The following is a 20,723-nucleotide window of genomic DNA, read 5'->3' as shown; positions in this document are numbered from 1 at the left end:
TGCCTTAATTAAATTTACGGCTATGAATAATATTATATTGACTAGAATTATCGAATCACTATGGCATGACTATATTTATGTTATCTGCTCATCGTTTGCTACACCGGTGTTAGTACTCGCCCGAGTTAGGGTCAATCTTTCACGTGTATGTCCACACCGCACCGTACACTCACTTTGGTTCCATTGTAGATGTCAGTCCTGTCCTGAATTGCTATAGACAATTAGGACTCGTATGTGATGCGCATAGTGCCAGTCTTCACGTGATTGTAGTACTAGAGCATAAATCATTATTACACCCAGTCCTGTTCATGTTAGAATACCTCTGCATGAACTCATGTGTCAATATGTGTCGATGAGCACTCCATGTGATTTATTTATTTCTACGAGATATTGTGATTACTAGCAATTATATGCTTGTTTATGAATTTGTGATGTATTGAAGTTTTGAGATATTGCAAGCTAAGGTAAGTATTTTCATATTATACGTAGTATGTATATTTTAGAAACTATACTTATTTTACAGCGATAGGCTATTATGTATTCGAAGAGGTTTTTTACAAAACTTTATTTTTAGGCCCACTCACCCTTGTTTTTCGCCCCTCCATGTTTTAGTAGCTGAGCTTTTGTCTCGATGCATTAAAGATTACCATCGATGGTATAATTCTCATTCAACTTTTATTGTACTTTACTTATGCTCTGACATCACGTATGAATTGGGTTCAATCCCACTCACATGTGCACTCTTAGATTTAGACACTTTTAGGTTTCAATTTACTCACATTTTCCACATCATTACACTTATGGCTACGTCACCCTCTTGGTGTCAACCAGCACAGCTCGATTCAAAGTCCAGGTGGACACTTCAAGTTGGGGTGTGTCAAGCATTTTTCTAAAAAGAATAGGGAAAAATAAGAATACCACCTGCTACAGTGTTTAAGCACTAATTTTTTTTTATTCTATATATAAAAGGATCATGATTTGCAGATATCTTTTTAGCTTTTCACACACCTTTCTTTATTTATAATCATTGAATTAATAAGTTTTAAATAAATAAAAAACAACCAAAATAAAATAGGTGTGTAAAAGTCTAAAAAGGAAAGTGACCTTAAAATGAGAGGCTCTATTTTTGCTTTTTGATATTCAACATATTCTATTATGGAAATGTCAACTTAAAATTCACAAATTTGTCCATCAGTTTATGAATCTAATTAACCAGAGATAATTAAGTTGCCCTTCACATTCTAAGACCTACTCAAATTTTTTGAGTAAAATTCAAATTTTAGGTTCTAAACCTACCCCAGCTTACTCCAACCCTTAGGTCAAATATGATTTTTAACTCAAAACTCATTTATGAGGCAAATTTAGCCCAGAATTCCTCCCGGTTTAGTGGGTTGGTCCACCATATATGTGTAATTTTTTTTTTTTTTTAAGTTTACATTTTTAAATTCATTGAATCCAATGGCTAAGATCTAATATGATCAAATCTAACAATAACGAAAATGATCTAATGGTCCCAATTTAAATCCAATGGCTAAAATAATTATAAAAAAAAATTCTTTCATAGTGCTCCACGAGTTTCATAGTGTCGGTTTAGTGATTTTTCAATATTTATCGAAATCTAAATATTTTTAGGCTAATGTTCATAAAATTAAATTAGGATAGTATACATAATTTTTTTTTTTTTTTTTTTTTTTGAAGTTACTTTAAGAATCCTATATTTATTCTTTAATAATCTTGGACTAATAATTTAACCCATAAGGGTTGGAGCAGAAAACAAGTTTCTGGGTTAAAACTTAAATTTTCTGGGTAAAAATTTTAGGTTTTAACCTAAAGGTTGGAGATGGCCTAAGCAACTTATCAATTGAATTTTGACTTTGATCCATTTTAGATTTGCATATGGAACCTACTAGCTCAACTGGTGTTTTAGGTGCGTTTGTTGCACTGGACTATCTCAAACTAGCTTCAGAAACTAAGCTGGACTGGTTTGACATAGACTAAGCAGTACTAGAATTGTGAAACATTTCGTGTAGTGCCAGACTAGTTATGACTAAATTTTTATTTTTTATTTTTATGAAACTTCCACTTTCTTGTCTAAAAAACTTTTTTTTACGAGAGAAAAGATGCTTTATTCAGAATATCATTCATCTCAGAAAACACGACGGGGAAAAGATTTTGCTTTACATGAAAGGCTACATTTTTTTTCACCATCATGAGCTATCAATGCATTTACAAGTTGGAACTACTTGTGCCTAAACTTAAGTTCGTGCACATATTCTTTAGTGCCTTATGTAGATCTTGAGTGTTTCAATTGCAACTGCACAAGCTACGAGGTGTCCACAATATGTAAACCCATGAGAAAAAGAACCAAGTTTGCTGCTGAGAGTGTATGACATCTGAAACTTCTGGGCTCATAAGAACAATGTTGATTGGCATATATGCAGAAGAAAGAGCCTTTGCCACAAATACAAGGTCTGGTTTAATGTTGTATTTGTCACACCCATACACGTTGCCAAGCCTTCCATACGCACGGATTAGCTTATCTGCAATTATAAAATGTCATATTTCTTCACAACAAGGAATGCAACAATTGTCTATAGTCCCTCTTTAAGATAAGATTTTTCCAATTGTTGGTAATCTCGTAGAGAACTCTTCTATCTCAACTGGAAGGTGATGGCACCAATAATGTGGGCAATCAATGTGCAATACAAATAGAGTTGGGAGATCAAACTTTTGATGCATCATGATACTTCTTCCCATTGTTGTCATAAACATAGCTATCCTCAGCCTTTTCTATAATCAAATGATGAAAATCAGTACTTTGCCACCCAGCCATGAAGGGTGCAAGCATATCATGCCTCTTGAACCCGAGGCCATTTTCATCAGTTGTTAATTCTTCCTTTTCCACAGATGGCCATATATTATAGGATCTAGCCAGAAAGGGAACCATAGAGAGCTACTTGTCGACTCCTATATACAGATGTCAACTATAGCACATGAGCAGTGAACAATAATTTGGCAGATAAAGATTTTGAGTGTCATTTATGAACACTAAAGTTAAACAAATGCCATCAAGGACAGCTCAATTGATGTCGATGTGTTATTGATATTTAATTTAAATCAATTTTAAGATTCTAGATGCATATAGTGCATAATGCAGCTTTTACACAATCAATTGTACCTCTCACTGAACTAGAGAACAGTGGCCCTACAAAAATTTCTTATATTCCTCCATTGGCTACAATTACACGAAAGCGTGAGATCTGGAGCGGTAGCAAATACAGTAGCATATTTTGTACATGAAACAAGCTGGGTCCTAAGAATGGATACAAGACAGAAGCAAACCGAATGATGTGAAGAAATGTTGAGCTAACAATAATCACTAATAACAATGTGGCCATGAATATGTAAGCATATCAAAATATATACCGATTTTGCTAAAACAAATTTGTAGAAACTGCAAATCTTTTAAGGGTTATTGTTGTAAACTAAACCAAAAACCAATCAAGTAATAAACAAAACACAACAATTTCAGAGTTCCTCCAATATAGGAGTACCCCTCTAACAACGAAAGCTTTATTGATTACCAACAAATACAAGAGAACTCACAAACACAGAGTGTTCTCAAGTATAACCCTCAAGGAAACACAAAACTCTATCCACATCCATCTATTTATACTAATAGATGTCATAGGTTTACATAAAGTCCCTAGAATATAGGAAACCAAATCCTATACTAAAACCAAATCACAAACCAACAAGGAAACACAAATCCAAAATATCTTGAACCTAAGATATCCTAATCCTTGTTTGATTCTTGTTTTAGTTTAGGCAAGTTGATTTAATACCAAATCCAACAATCTACACCTTGGCATGAAATCCATAACGAGGCATCAAACAACTTTTGTTGCTCCAACATATCGCAAAATCAAACTTGCTTCAATTGCACCAAATCCAAGCAGTGCTCAAACTTAGCTATATTAACCACCTTTGTCAACATATCAGCTAGATTATCTTTTGTAGCAACCTTTTTTAGACGAATCTCACCTTCAGCTACCACTTCTCTCACAAAATGATATCGTACATCAATTTGCTTAGTCTTAGTATGATGTACCTAATATCTGGCCAAATAAATGGCACTTTGGCTGTCACAATATACATCCAATTTGTATTGTTCTACACCCAAGTCTCCTAACAACCTCAAAGTCCACATTGCTTCTTTGATAGCTTCAACGATCGCTATGTATTCCGCTTATGTGGTTGATAGTGCCACCGTTGGTTGTAATATTGATCTCTAGTACATAGGACCATTTGCCATAGTAAACACATACCCAGTCGTCGATCTCCTCTTGTCCAAGTCTCCAGCAAAGTCTGAGCCCACATATCCAACTGAGAACTTATCAATTCCTTCATCACATCTTTCAAAAAAAATACCTTTGTCCTTTGTTCCCTGTAAATACCTTAGTATCCACTTAGCAGCATTCCAATGATCTCTTCCAAGATTATGCATGAATCTACTAACAATTCCAGCTACATGTGCAATATCAAGATAAGTACACACCATAGCATACATTAATCCTCCAACCAAATTAGCATATGGAATACCATCCATCTTCATCTTTTCTTCATCAGTTTTGGGACATTGTTAACTGCTCAACTTGAAGTGAGCACCTAATAGAGTTCCTAAAGGCTTAGTGTCTTTTGTTACTCCAAACTTTTGTAACTTCTCAAGATATTACTTCTGAGACAAACACACCAAACATTTTTGTCTATCCTTTGTGATCTCCATTCCCAATATTTCCTTGGCTTCACTAAGATCCTTCATTAACTCCCTTCTCATTTGCTCCTTCAACTTTTCTATGTCTAAAATATTGCTTGAGGCTATGAGCATGTCATCCACATAGATTAACCAATACACGAACAAACCATCTTTCAACTTCTTGTGATAAACACAGTGATCATAGTGACTTCTTGTATAGTCTTAACCCTTCATAAACTTGTCAAATCTTAAATATCATTGCCTGGGCGACTGTTTCAAACCATAAAGAGATTTTCTAAGCTTACAAACCAATCTTTCTTTGTCGTTCACTTGATACTCCTCGGGTTGTCTCATATAAATCTCTTCATCCAAATTACCATGAAGGAATGCAGTCTTCAAGTCTAGTTGTACCAATTCAAGGTTGAATTGTGCAACTAGAGCAAGCAATATTTGTATGGATGAGTGCTTAACCACAGGAGAAAAAATCTCATTGTAATCTATTCCCTCTTTCTAAGCATATCTTTTAGCCACTAACCTAGCTTTAAATCTTACCAAGCTCTTGTCATCCACTTCATCCTTCTTTGCATAAACCCATTTGCAGGCAATTGCTTTCTTTCCTCTAGGCGGCTCCACCAATTCCCAAGTCTTATTCTTATGAAGGGAGAGCATTTCATTGTCCATTACATCATGTCATTTACTCTCTTCTTCATTATTTGCTGCTTCTTCAAAATTAGTGGGAATTTTAGCCTCAATTATTGGCAATGCATATACCATGTAGGCCATGCAATCTTTATATCTCGCAGGTAAGGATATGTCTATTTTTCCCTTCCTTTTGGCTATACAATCGTCTTGTATCTTTAATTCCTCTGATGGTGTTTCTTCTTTGTGATCACTCTCTTCATATTCAAGTTGATCACCTTGTCTTTCTTCTTCCACAACTTCTTTACTTGGCTGTGAATTCACAATTACTTTCATCGAGTGTCACATCTCTACTTACTATAATCATGTTAAACTTGAGACACCAAAGTCTGAAGCTTTTCACACCACTATTGAATCCCATAAAGACAGCTTTCTTGGATCGTGGATCCAGTTTATTTTCCTTCACATGAAAGTAGGCAATGCATCCAAACACTTGTAGCTTGTCATAGTCCTAAATTGGTTCTCCAGACCATACTTCAATAGGTGTTCTACCCTCCAATGTTGTTGATGGTAGTCAATTAAGCACATGACATGCATAGCTAAAAGCTTATGCCCAAAATCTCTTTGGCAACTTAGCTTGAGATAGCATGCAACAAACTTTCTTGAGCAAGGTCCTATTTAGTCTCTCTGTAATCTCATTCTGCTATGGAGTATGTCTAACACTGAAATGCCGAGTAATCCCTTCCTTTTTACACACTTTGAAGAAATGATTAGAGGTATATTCCCCTTCATTGTCACTTCTCAGTATCTTAATCTTCTTTCCAGTCTTGTTATCCACCATGTTCTTCCATTCCAGGAAGATGTCAAGAACCTCGTCTTTTCGTTTCATCATATATATCTATGATGTGAGAGAGTAGTCATCAATAAAAGATACAACCCATCTTTTTCCACCTAAAGAAGCATTCTTTATAGGCCCCCAAACATCAGAGTGAACATAGTCCAAAATCCTTTTCGTTTGATTAACAACTGAGCCAAATTTCACCTTTGTTTGTTTGCCAAGAACGCAGTGCTCACAAAACTCTATCTTTCCAGTTTTTGCTCCTTTTAAACACCTTTGCTTGATCAATCCTTGCAATGCTTTTTCTCCTACATGTCCCAACCTCATGTGCCATAATGTAGACAAGTCACTTTTATCACTTTGCACTTCATCAGCTACCATAACCACTTCATTTTCCAAAGTCTTTCCTTGTAAGAAAGTTTTTCCTTGTAGCATATAAAGTAAGCCATTCTAAGACCCTTTCATTATGACAAGTGCTCCTTTAGCAACTTTGATCACATTGTTATCAGATTAAAACTTGTAGCCTTGTGACTTGAGAGTGCCTAATGAGATCAAATTTTTCTTCAAATTTAGGATGCACCTTACACCATGCAATTCTCGAATTACACCATCATGATGCATGATCCTGATGCTTCTAATTCCTTGAGTTGTACATGGGTTATCATCTCCCATATACACAGTTCCATTCATAACTTTGAAGCTTGAAAACCAATGTCTTTGAGAAGTCACGTGATGGGTACAACCTGTGTTGAGCACCCACTCTTTCATATAATCCACAGTGCTCGATGCAGTTAGGGCATAGACAAATTCCTCATTCTCAACTTCAACCATATTTGCTTCTAAGTCATCCTTCTTTTTTCTAGTCTTTTCTTTGATTTTAGGGCAATCCTTCTTCCAGTGTTTTTTTTTTCATGACAAAAAGCACGCTCATCTTTGTCCAAGAACTTCATATTCTTTGAGATTCCTCTAGTACGAGACCTACTATTTTTCCTGCACGAACCTTTCTTTCTTTTGATCTCCCTCTCACCGTCAAAGCTTCAGAGCTATTCCTTTCTTGTCTATCAAGGTTTCTTACCTCATGATTCATAAGAGCACTTGAGATTTCATCATACTTAATTGTTTCCCTGCCATAAAACCAAGTAGTCACGAAAGGCTCATAGGATTTAGGCAATGAGTTCATCAAGATCAAGGCCTTGTCTTCATCTTTGATTATCTCTTCAAGATTTTCCAGTTCAGCTAGAAGCTTGTTAAACTCTTCTATATGGTCAATCATCTTCGTGCCCTCTTTGTACTGGAACCTGTACAACTTGCTCTTGAGATGCATTCGATTCTCTACACTCTTCTTCATATATTTTGTCACCAATGCAACCCATAATTCTTTCGTAGAAATTATGTTCATCACACCATACTTCTATTGTTTTCCCAAACATCGTTGAATTATAAAACATGCATGAGCATTCAATCTTTTCCATTCTTCTTTTTTCATTGAAAACAGCATGTTTGAGGACATCTCGAACCTCACATTGCCACATAGCAAAGTTGTTCATTCCATCAAATTTCTCAATTTCAAACCTAGCACTCTGAACCATCGTCTTGGTTCCACTAGTGCTAGACTTTTCTTCAACATCATCACCACTGGTAGAATCACCAATCTTCGTCATTGCTTGATAGTCACAACCCACGTAAGAACCTAAGCTCTTGATACCACTTGTTGTAAACTAAACCAAAAACCAATCAAGTAATAAACAAAACACAATGATTTCAAAGTTCCTCCAATATAGGAGTACCTTTCTAACAGCGGAAGCTTTATTGATTACTAACAAATACAAACTCACAAACACAAAGTGTTCTCAAGTATAAACTTATGCCTCTCACAACTTTGACACACAAAACTTTATCCCACATCCATCCATTTATACTAATAGATGTCATAGGTTTACACAAAGTCCCTAGAGTATAGGAAACCAAATCATATACTAAAACCAAATCCCAAACCAACTAGGAAACACAAATTCAAATATCTTGCGTCCAAGATATCCTAATCCTTGTTTGATTCTTGTTTTAGTTTAGGCATGTTGATTTAATGCCAAATCCAACAGTTATACCCGTTTTGCTAAACAACCATAACACAACGGCAACAGTTTACACAAATTTTAACACCAAATTCATAGATAAATTTTAAAGAATAAAAATAAAAAGATGAATTTCAAAACAAAAATTATGATACAAAGAGAGAGAGAGAGAGAGAGAGAGAGAGAGAATTCTATAACATACTTGATATTTTTCTGGGTTTTTCTATAAAACCTCAAAAAGCAAAGTAGATGACAGAGATGACTTAGTCGACAAGGTACTCGTTGAAGATGAACCAGTCAATAATGTCAAGAAGGATAGAGCTCGAAGCCTGTGCTGCTGAAAATCAAGGTCGAGTCTGAGGTGAATCGACGACGAAGCTTATGGGGTTCTCCGATTGAGGTTCAAATATGAGGTCTTGTTCGTGATTTTGGGTTCAAAGTAAGGAGAGGAAGAGGATGCAAACAGAGAGCAAAGAGAGAACACGAGTAGAGAGAGAACGCGACCAGAGAGCATGAAAAAGCGAAGGTTTTAGGTAGTCCCATGGTTTGTGAAGTTCAAATCTAGTGAGATCTTTAGTTGAGGCGAGCCCTCATTTGTCCCAGTCTTGAAAGGCAACAAAAATGGACTAGACTACTATTTAATCCAATCTAGTCCAGTGAAAACTAATGAGGGCAAACAAATGCCCCTTTGGAGTTTTGTGTATTCATAAGTAGGCCCTTTTTTAATGGGTATTTAGTTTCCGTTTTATTGGAGAATTTTATTTTAGAACCAGTGGTACGAGGAAATTTTATTTATAAGAAAAAAATTACACTTAGTCATAGGAGACATAAACCTTACATCTTATAAAGCAAGAAAAATAAAATACAGGAAAAGAGGGGATGACATAAACTTTATCCCTCTAGAAAAAGAAAATACAAGAAAAAGAATTGAGACATAAACCTTATCCCTCTTAAAAAAAAATACAAGAAAAAGAGGGAGGACAGAAGACCAAATCCCTCTAAAATAAGACCTAAAAAAATAAGAACCTACAATACAAGCAGCAAATATAAGTTCATCACTACATGTTTAGGGACTCCTATCACCAACTTCCAAGACTCATTTAAAGGCTTTAAAGGAATATTCAAGTCTCTAAAAGAATATTGTCCGCAATGAAAAGTCCTTTTAGTATAATCCCTAAATGTAGGACTAAAATATCAAAAAATTATTGTTCATTTTGTTGGAGTATTGTTCATTGATAAAACCAAAAAACTAGGGTATATTACTTTTTACCCTCTTAGGTTTGTTTGAGGTCAATTGCAACCTCATACAACATCTTTAAAACATTTCAATTACATATATTTACTATTATTTCATTTCAATTACATACATCCGTTAGTTAATCTATTAGTTTGACCGTTAAAATAATGATGTGTCAACTGTGGGTCTCACATTTTTGCTGATGTTGCAGTCAAATTTGTCCACATGGACTAAAATATAAATTATAAACCACCCCTTCAAACTTGGTAACCAGCTATCCAGCTGGTTCTCACCGGAAAACGCAGACCATGGTTACTGCCGTGACCAAGACGTCAAGCCTACTCTTCTTACACTTCATCCCATCTCTTCTGTGTTTTTCTGCAACCAATAATCCCATCTGGGTTTGGGAAGCTTCTTCCGCTGCTCTATAGAACTTCAACCTCTTCTTCCTCATGCAACTTTCTTCCTCCCTGCAAATCTCACACATTCTGACAGCTCAACGTGGCGGCGAACACAATGAGAAGGAGAATGCTGAATAGTGTGCGGACCCAGCAGTTCATGGAAAGAATGAAGAGATCGGAAGAGGGTTGATTGGGGCTGCTAAATGCGGCCAGAAATAAATTGGAATGCAAATCTTAATGCTCTACGTGTTGGGTTCATCCTGATTTTCTACAGATTTTGGCATTTGGGAAGTGGGATTTGGGAAGCATATGAGATTTTCATCTGGGATTTCGCTGACAAGTGTTTCAATATGAATGAAAGTGAGAAATTGGGTGTTTGGAATTTGGTTAGGAAAATGGGATTTGGTTGATAAATGGAAATTTCATGGTGCTAAAGGGATTGTGGGGTTTGGACCTAAAAGGGATTTGAAGTTGCTGCCATGGAAAAACTGGATTGGAGAAACAAGCAAGTGACAAACCCCATTGAAGTGAAAAGCTTGAGACTTTGAATCGTGGTTTGGGGATTTATTTATTTATTTATTTTTCAGGGAGTTATGGGGGATGAATGCAGTGGTGTGGGGGATGAATGCAGTGGAACGCCTCAAAGCGGAGAATGATTGTCGATTCAAAGAAAGACCAGTTGCGGCCGCTTCTCTGATTCCGGCGAAGTCTAGGAGGATGGGACTCCGCGGTTGCTGCTTCGCCCTTCACTTTTACTCTGGTGTAGAAACTTCTTCACACCCATATGGTATTTTAATTCCAACCCTGAAATTCAAAATTTTGAAATCCCAAATCTGCCCAACAGAAGGGATGAAATGGGAAGTGTGTTGCCAGAAGACGATTTTCTTGCGCCTATAAAGTCTACTACCACGGGTGAGGCGCAACGGAAGTGGGTTGCCGGGAACGGATCTAATCAATCTGTCGAGGATCCTCGGCATCGGCATGTCGAGATCCCATAAACTGCCATTATCCCTTTCCATAACCTTCTACAACTCTTTCAACACATTTGACGTGGCTGATGAATATTTACATGTCCAAGATTTGGAAGGCATGGGCTAACGTGTAATGGGGTTTACTACTGCCACGTCAGCTTTTAACGGATCAATAGATAGAAAATGTAACGAATGTATTATATTGAAATAAAATAGTACATAAAATATAAAAATGAAATTTTTTAAAGATGTTGTGGGGTAACCGGTACCCAAGCTGACTTGGAGTACCGATCCAATTGCAGATAGACACCTGCTCTGCTTTCTTTTTCAATTAAAATAATATCTCTCTAACCTCGAAACGGTGGGCTCGATAACTGAACAGATAAGGCTTTGGTACCGTCGTCATGGTCTCCGTCTATATCGTCTCAATTCCCTATAGTTGTCTGCTCCAATTTTTTATTTTTTATTGGTAATTCCAGATTTCTCTTTTCTGGCTTTTTCACACTTTTTTGGGAATACATGGCCGATTGCATTGAACTTCTAAGAAAATGGAGTTTTTTTCTTTCCTTTAATTTCTCAACTGATGAATTGATGTTTCCATAGAAGGGCGGTGAAAAGCCATCGGAGAGAGGACGAAAACTTAGGTCGGGCAGGTATGCCATTGTCGGCGGCAATTGACATAGTTTTTCGAATTCGGATCCCGGAGCCGCCGAGCGGGTGGTCACGTTCGGCTCTGGGGTGTTCGGTGATGCGGCTGAAGAGGAAGAAGCCGGAGAAGCTTTATATTCCGGTGATGCCATCGGGATGTGGGAGTGGGTCCGGCGACGCCATATACGGTGGGAAGGAGAGAGGTGGTGAATGCTTGAAGTTTGACGGAAGTCTTTTTGCTTTGCGGTTACGTGTTCATATCTACTTAAATGAAAAATGCTAAAAGTCATGTGTCCATTTCTTATTGCTTGGGTCTACCTGCTATCGATGCTTAGGTGGAGTTCCCGGCTCCTTGAAAAATTTCTCGTGCCGAGTAAGCATTTCCACTCAAAATCAACATAGAGCCCACTCTTTTAGTCTTTATATACGGTTCTTATATTTAAGAATTTATTTGAGGTATCCAACGAGTCTTTATATATTGAGATACAATGAGAACTTTAATTCCAGTTCATTAGAAACATTTTGTCCTCATATTTAGCAACTATATGGTCATAGAAACTCCATTTAGAATCTTCATTGGAGATGCTCTAAATTTATTGAAGAAACTTTATACCCCAACATATAAGTTCATCGCCGCATGCTTGTTCTATTATAATATGAGTACATTTGCTACACTGTTTAAATTCATTTGCATGTTACTCCCATGCTGAAAGTTTCTCATTTTTGTGGAGTAGGTTTTGAGTTTAAATTTCATGGGCGTTATTCCATGAGAATGCACCATTCCCGAAACATTTATTCTAACAATTTTAACAGGTAATAAAAAATCATGAAAAACAAATTAAGGGTGACTAAAGTTTGGAAAAAGAAAAATCGATACATGAAGTGTAATTTTCAGTCTTTGGAGGTGTGAAACATTATAAAACGCTTGAGGAGTTCCTTAGTTTCTGTTTAAACGCATGAGCAGGGCCGTCCTAACTAAAATTTACAATTCGAGGGCTGCTGGGCATTGATAGTTGATGAAGAATTTTTCAGCTTTTGGTGTAGTCATCTTCTCGCTAGCTATAGCTAACTACGTCAACCTGCCGGCGAAAACCATGCACTTCTTCTTGTGATGTAAATGGACTCAATATTTATTCAGTTCACTTTTCGTACCCACACACACACAAACAGAGATCAATGTAAGAATGTTTAGAGCTATGTATAGGGGGAAATGGGAAATATGGTTGGAAGGTATAGAGATGTGCACTGACTCAATTGAAGATGAAGAAAGGTCTTTTTTTTTTTGTTTTTTTTTTTTTTTTTGGTAAACCGGATTCCATAAAACCAGGGCAAAGATGCCAGAATGATACATAGAAAGCCTACAGCAAGGCAAACAGCCAAAAAACAACATGAACAAGTAGTAGTGTGAGTGGTCCAAGAATAGATAACGCCGCATCAAATGCTAAAAACATCACCACTCACACTACCGGGGGATTTAGGGAGGGCATGGGAGTCCATCATTACAAAGTACATGAACAAGGAAAGATGGAGGTTGATCAACCCAAATAACATCACACATCTCCCTACACTGTCTAGACGCTAAGAAGTCTGCCGCACGATTGGTCGATCTTGGAGTCCAAGACTAACGACAAACTTGGAAGGTGTCCCCCAGTCTTTTACATTTCATAAGAATGGGGAAGGCTTCCCAATTGCCCAGAGTTGGCATATTCCTGAGCCCAACAATAGATTCCAACGAATCGGACTCAATAATCACGGAAGTCCAACCTCGGGAAATACCCAACTCACATCCATGGAGAATCGCCTTTGCTTCCACCATAGCTGCATTATTTGCGTTGATATCGTATCTACATGCTACCAGGAGACTCACTTCCATATTCCGCGCAACCACACCTGCAAAACCAGATCTCAAACTTGGCATCTAACTAGCATCGACATTGATTTTTATGAACTCCAGACAAGGTGGAGTCCATAATACCACATCAGCTGCTGGGTTATCGAGCGCAGGGATGTTGAGCAATAAGCTTCAATGAAGGCTCTTGCCATGTTGGAAATTGAAATGACCGTCAAACCAAACTAATTCAACCCAAGGACAAAGGATGAATAGGTGCTCGACTGACTCCTCATTACTATTATATAATGGGCATACAGGTGATTGAGCCAATCTCTACTTGAGTAAATTCTCCATGGTTGCAATGGCCGAGTGAAGGGATTTCCACATGAAACACCGAATTTTCGGTGTTGTTTGTAGTTTCCAAATTACTTTCCAAAGAGAGTTGGGAATAGAAGTAGAGGATGACAGGCCGGGGCTTCCACGAGTTGGTCTCTTCGAAATAGCCTAATGGTATCCAGATTTGACAGAAAAATTCCCCTTGTCAATCCAAACTCGCACATCTCTACCATTCATAATCTACCAATGTGCACCCCCAAGCAATATGTCTCGTCCAGCTAGGAGGCTAAACCAAGCCCACGATGCTCTTCCACCCCGTTTCGCAGTCAGGAACAAACAATTAAGAAAATATTGTGCTTTAAGGACCTCAACCTATTTGGAATTTGGCTCGAAAATTATCTCCAGCGTTGCTTCGCCAAAAGGGCATCATTAAAATCCACAAAATTTATGAACCCAAGCCCTCCATCTGCTTGACCTGCACAGATTATCTTTAGAAACCCAATGGATCCGATGTTCTTCTTTTTGTCCCCACCAAAAATCAACTATCATAGCATCTATAACTCCTTGCAGAATGTTATGGGGTATTTAAACAGGTTCATCAAATATGCTGGAATAGCTTATGCCATAACCTTGATCAACATCTTTCTCCCAGCAGTTGATACCCTTGAATTTTCCCCAATAGTTGCCCCTTCACATAGGCCAATTTACATTTCTTTGACCGGCCCCAAATAGCCAGAACTCCCAGGTACACCCTCGGGTCTTCCACCTTTTCTATTCCCAAAATACCAGTTAATTCATCCACCAAAACCGTTGGTACATTTTTTTCCAAAGAACACATCTGACTAATGCAAATTAACTTGCTGGCCCGATGCGAAGCAATACTCATCAAGTAATCGGACAAGATTTCTTCAATTATCCTTCTCCGCCTTCAAGAAAATTAGAGTATCATCCGCAAAAAATAAATACGATATGACCGGACCGTTGTGGCTCATTTGCACTCCTTTTATTTTCTCCGTCTCACTTGCCTGCTACATAAGTAGTGATAATACCTCACTTACCAATAAAAATAAGGGGACAGAGGGTCTCCCTGCCAAAGGCCTTGTGAAGAAGCAAATTTGGAGTCGGATTAACAATTGAGGAGAACGGCAAAGTTCACCAAAGATATACATGCCATAATGAGATTTCTCCACCTACTATCAAAACCCATTTTCTCTATCACCACCATTAAGAAATCCCATTCAACACGATCATACACTTTATGCATATCCAACTTGACTCCAAGTTCGAATTTCCTTTTTGTTTTCCTTAGCTTGAGAAAGTGGAAGATCTCATGCGCTATACCAATGTTATCTTGAATTTGTCTTTCGGCTACAAACACATTTTGAGTTGTGGAAAATAAAGTCGGCAAAAGAAGCCTTAGCCGGTTTGCCATCAGCTTTGAAAGAATCTTGTATGAATAGTTACACAAGCTAATAGGGCGGAATAGATTTACATTTTCCGGGTTTTGCACCTTGGGGATCAACACCACATGAGTAGCATTTAGACGGATGGGGTTCTGTCTACCATTCATCAAGTCTTCAATTAACTCATTCACATCTTTTACAATGATATCCCAGTAAGAGTGAAAGAATATACCCTGAAAAACCATCAGGACCCGGGGCTTTCATACATCTCTAAAGCTGCTTGCTTAATTTCCTTCATCGAAACCAGAACGGTGAGGGTCTCGTTCATCTCCGCAGTAACTTTGGAGGTGACGCAATCTACTGCCAAATGCCACTCCCTCTGCCCCACTGAAGTAAACATATTGATGAAATGGCTGTCAATGATACATCAGACCACTTGTGGGTTGTCCACCCATTCCCCGCTATCAGCCTTGAGAGAAACTACTTTGTTCTGCCTTCGTCTTTGCATGGTGGATTGATGGAAGAACAAAGTATTAGCATCCCCTTTTTGTAGCCATTTTATTCTCGACCTTTGTTGCCAGAAACTCTCTTCTTGACTCCATAGCCAATCCACCTTCTTCATAAGCACTTCGATCTCATAAAGGACCAAGATCTCCTATAAAAAATAAAAGATCATTCATACATAGCATAGTCCAAGCGAACCCACTACCCCCTCCCCCCAAAATATTCTTGAAGGAACCTAAGTTTCTCCATCATCTCCTCAATTTGTCTACCCCTTTGTTTGAATTTTCCTTTGCTTCATCTTACCAACTTATCACGGCAATCATTGATCTTCTGATGCCAGCTATCCATACTATCTTCATTCTGCCACACCTTCCAACTCCCTTTTACCACCTCACAGCAATTAGATTCCTTTTCCTAGAAAGCCTCAAAGTGCCAAAAAAAAAAAAAAAAAAAAAAGAAAAAAAAATTCCTTCTTACCTCATTCGGCTCACAGTGGACCAAAATTGGGCAATGGTCAGATCCCAACATTGTGCCATGAGTGGCCATGGTATTTGGCCATAATGATTGCCAATGTCTATTAACTAGACCTTGATCAAGATGAGCTTCAACTAGTTGCCCATTTCTCATCCCTCTCCACGTGAATAGCGGTTCATTGAAACCCAAATCCATGACCTCCATTTTACTCATGAAGTCCTATAAGTACTGAGTTATATTGTATCTCACTTCCGCTCCACCCAATTTTTTCCAATCCTATAAAAACTCATTAAAATCACCACCACATAACCAGGGGATACTCTCTGGGGAAAAATTCCGAATCATCCCTCGCTAAAACTCATCTTTTTTCTGCTCGGTATGAAGTTCCATAAACTCCCATAAATTGATGCACACTGTGGGAGTCGTTGAAAGTGAATCTAGCATCAATAAAGTGTTTCAAGGATTCCATTACTTCCACTGTGATCGAATCATTCCACTATAGACTCAAGCCACATTAAAGACATTCGAATACCCCATCATTTCCACATTGCAAACCCTCCTGTATTTATAGGAGCAAATTCCTTAATGCCTAAGTCGTATTGTAGAGTGTCGCATTACAATTCATTGGATATTATCTTGATATAGTCAAAAGAATAAGGATCCTCTCCGAATTCTCTTTGTGAGGATTCTGGAAATCCTCCAATCGTGTTCATTTATCGTATATCGTGCAATAAAAAAATTATTATAAATTTTTTTATTTAAAATTGAACATAAAGAGTACCTAACAAAAACTGACTGCACGATATACGATGAGCTGACACGATTAAATAATCATCGAAATCTTCACAAAAAGAATCCGGAAAGAATCCTCATTCATACTTGAAATCACCTTCTAGTTCCTCATTGCCAATCCAACTTTTTTTCAATTATCTTAATGCAATTTGCTGTCAAATCTATATTATCACGTACAGACTAACTTTTGTAATTATCTTCAATATTATGTTGACATTCGGCTTTTTCTTGATAATTTCCTAAACAAACTATCAAGATACTGTCTAGTGGTATTCCTCTTCACTTGTAAATAAGAGGTTTTAGGTTCGATTCTCGTCAAAGACAAATTTGAATCATATTATTGCTAGTTCAATGTGAGGCTAAGCCTACCTCATTCCCCTTAGTATAGATAATATCGTTTGGTTCAAAAAAAAAAAAAAAACAAAAAAACAAAAAAAAAACAAAAAAAAAAAAAAAAAAATGATAATTTTACCATTGCCAGTCAAGCCTTATATTGATATTATAAAACCCGATGCCATCTCAATCTCTAAGACTCCTTAATTATGCCCGCACTTTCAAGATAATTGCCAATAAATCTTCAGATAATACCATGATTATTAAAATTCATCTTAATCTTCTTTCATTCTAACGGCTCCAAACATATGGGTCGATAGTGTAAAAATCATGTCCAAACATTGGCCCCCTCCCCCGATTTCCTTGAGCTTCGGCCTGCATATTGAATGGTTAAGGAAATTAAACATGTCTCTAGCTAATCACCGAACCAACACCTTTACAACCTGGAGGATCGGCTTGTGTAGTCGAATGTAATTTATTGATGCTCGTCGAGACAATAATATGAACCTTTTCAGCCGAATTAACGAAGTAGTTCACATGAAGGCCTATTAAAATTGTACTTTTCATTATGGAGACAACCTCTTGTTATCTCCTTATTTTCTTAAGCATCTGCTAAACAACTAAATGGTTAAAAAAATAAAAGTTATTATTGTTAGAACTAAATTCACGCACCACCATAAGAGGTGAAGATGCACAATCCAAGTTATTTGTACAAGAACAAACAGCCATAATCAAGCCAAAGACCGGAGGAGTGTACCGATCAAAGGCTCTCGGATGGTTAAGTTAGTAAGAAATATTATGACTCAAGCAGTGGGTAAGATAATAAGTATGTAGAGATTATGGGTGGGCAAACGAGTATAGGAACAGTGGGTTGGGACGGGTAATCAAGGTTCGGGATGAGTACGGGTTGATTCCTAATTTTTAAAAAGAGAACCGGGGGCGGGGCTTTGAAAATTTAGAGGCGGGCCGATTCTAAAAGCATAGAAAAATGGGTACCCAAACTGGCCCGTTTGTAATTACAATGGACAGACGAGATTGAAGAATAAGCTACCATCCAATCCGAACCGTTAGTTTTACTCTCTCTCTCTCTCTCTCTCTCATCTTGAGTCCTCGACTTTGTCACCAAAGACGAGACCTCAAACTCAATTCTCTCTTGCTGTCAAGCATGCGTCGTCCCCACCCATCTTCTCGATTCTCCTTCTCTCCTCCTTGACGACAACACCGCCGTCGCGACATCATAGGGACGGGTTTATGGTCGTCTGTGTACAATCGAAGTCCAACTTTCGTATTCCTTTCGGAGCTGTTGCAGCTGTCTCCGAATAAATCTCCTACCTCTGCTACTATTCCTCACCGGATTTGGTAATTTCTCCCGCTCATTTCATCTGGGTTTTGATTAGATTGTTCATTTATATGTGAAGTAATGTGGTTTTAATCAGATTGTTCAGTCATCTGAGTTTTAATCAGATTGTTTGTTTATTTATAATTTATAAATTATAGGGCTGGGTTTGTGGTTGTCTGTGTGCTTCTGTATATCTAATTTGGATTTTGTATGTTGATTTATTTGTTATATATTTGTTGGCTAATGGGTTCGTATTCAACTTTCTTTTGTGTTTCCTACTTTCACAAAAGAAAAGTAATGGGATTGTTCAAGCTTAAGGTGGTTTGTGTTTGGTAAAACGGTTTCGTTGCTTAAATTGTGTTGTGTTTGTGACATTCATCATCAGTTAGTATTAAGACCAAGTACATGTTTGCATCTTATAGCTTCAAAAATGTAAAAAACCCCAGGATAATCTATATCTTCGTACGTGATCATATACCTTATTGTTGGATTATCTTTGTTTCTCATTGTTGAAATTTGATCATTTGGTTTTTTTTAAGGCTAAAGGTTATGTGATTGTGAGGTGAATATCGAAGTTGATGGTGTTTCATTTTAGGCATGTATGTTCCTTTCTAAGTGAAATTTTCGTAACATTTTGGAATATGAGCTTCCTAATGAGATAAAAAGTCGTTCGTTGTTTTCCTGCTCATTTTGGTATAGGTTATATTAGATGATCTGCCTGTACTAGTAACTCATTTGTCAATAAGAGTTTAGTTTCTGTTTAAAAATTAACACTCGTATTTTTTCACAGGTTTATCTAGACGAAATCAAAGAACAAGCTAGCCCAAAAGTTGGTGAGTCTCTCTCTTACTGCACATCCGATGCAAACACATACAGAACATGACCATTACAATAAGAAAGTTGGTTGGACTTTCGAGAAGTCGAAATATTTAAATGAAAGGCTTTTGTTTGTATCATCAACATGGTTTTGTTTTTAAATATTAGAAACTTATTATTTGAAGCTTAAGTTATGGAAACGTGCTCAATAGATGTGTTTCCTGTGTTTTCAACACTTAATCCTGACAAGTGAGTTGAATTTAAGTTGCAAGATACTGCAAGGGTTAGCCACAATAAACAGTTATTCAGGTATATCTCTAATATCATACATCTTTTTTTCAGTTTCTTTTTCTAATTTGGTTATTATGCTTGCCTAGTGTTCTATGTGATTTGTGTTCAATCTGTGCTGTGTGATTTGTGTTCAACCTGTGCAATTTGTGCAGCTCCTGTTTTTTTTTTTCTCTTCAATCTGTGCTGCTGTGCAGTTGTTGTAAAAAAATTAATATGTGCTATCGGAATTTGGATATCTCGAACTCTTGGATATTTTGTATGTTGATTTGATCTTTAGATGTCTTTTGGATGTTATTTTGAATGTCTTGGATTTAATGCATCGAACGATGTTAGACAATGTAATGTTGTTATTTGGGATGTATTGTTAATTTATGGACTTGGATGTTGGATTTTGTAATGTTTGGATTGGATGTGAATCTGTGCAGGGAGTGAATTTGTGCAAATTGTAAAATCTGCACACTGCACTGGTAGTGAATCTGTGCAAATTTTAGTTTTTCTTTTTTGTGACCCAGCCCGAACCGACCCTTTTCAACCGGGCCGGGTTAGGTCCAATTCCTCTATTAGAATATGTTATCCCCAGCCCGGCTCCTCTCTTTTAAACCAGAGTCCGGTCCGGTCCGATCCCTTCAAAATTGGGCCTGGCCCATGCCCACCGCTAGTAGAGATTATGTTACCATATACGAATCCTAGAACGGTGTATTTATACCAATCGAGAAGATGACCTTTTAGGATAGTAGAATCTTTGTTAAATTGTAAGAATCCTAGAGGATATCTAGGAAGTAGATATTGAATCATCATAGGAGTTTACTTACGGTGCATGCCAATCTTTAGATAGTAAGGACTCTAAGATTATAAGGAACCTGCTAATTTTTTGCTAGATTAAGTTCTCGAATCTTGAAGAACAGGCACAGTCTATCTCAATGAAGTCGTCGGACTTCACCCACTACTCCCGAAATAGAATTATGGTGGCATCACAAATCCGTTTAGTCATCTCCACAAAAGAGCCTGTTGAGTCCATGACCAGACTTCTGAGGTAAACCTA

At 37.4% G+C, this 20,723-nt stretch overlaps 1 long non-coding RNA gene across 3 annotated transcripts; it reads left to right on the top strand.

Moving 5' to 3' along the window:
• Nucleotides 1–18,345: 18,345 nt before the first annotated feature.
• LOC108867886 lies at nucleotides 18,346–20,061 on the top strand. Of its 3 annotated transcripts, XR_007251258.1 has the most exons (4): nucleotides 18,346–18,594; nucleotides 19,365–19,407; nucleotides 19,603–19,699; nucleotides 19,876–20,061. It is a non-coding gene; the product is annotated as an uncharacterized LOC108867886 (long non-coding RNA). The 3 variants fall into 3 exon arrangements; XR_001953872.2 differs by lacking the exon at nucleotides 19,876–20,061 and having other exon boundaries at nucleotides 19,603–19,731; XR_007251257.1 differs by lacking the exon at nucleotides 19,876–20,061 and having other exon boundaries at nucleotides 19,365–19,731.
• The last annotated feature ends 662 nt before the right edge of the window (nucleotides 20,062–20,723 follow it).

Source organism: the organism of the source record quoted next, unplaced genomic scaffold, assembly GCF_019419815.1.
Source record: "Pyrus x bretschneideri cultivar Hongxiangsu unplaced genomic scaffold, Pyrus_bretschneideri_v1 Contig4, whole genome shotgun sequence".
In the NCBI taxonomy this organism is placed as follows: Eukaryota; Viridiplantae; Streptophyta; class Magnoliopsida; order Rosales; family Rosaceae; genus Pyrus; species Pyrus x bretschneideri.
The sequence above is the reverse complement of the archived record's forward strand: the minus strand, read 5'-3'. Positions and strand labels throughout refer to the sequence as shown.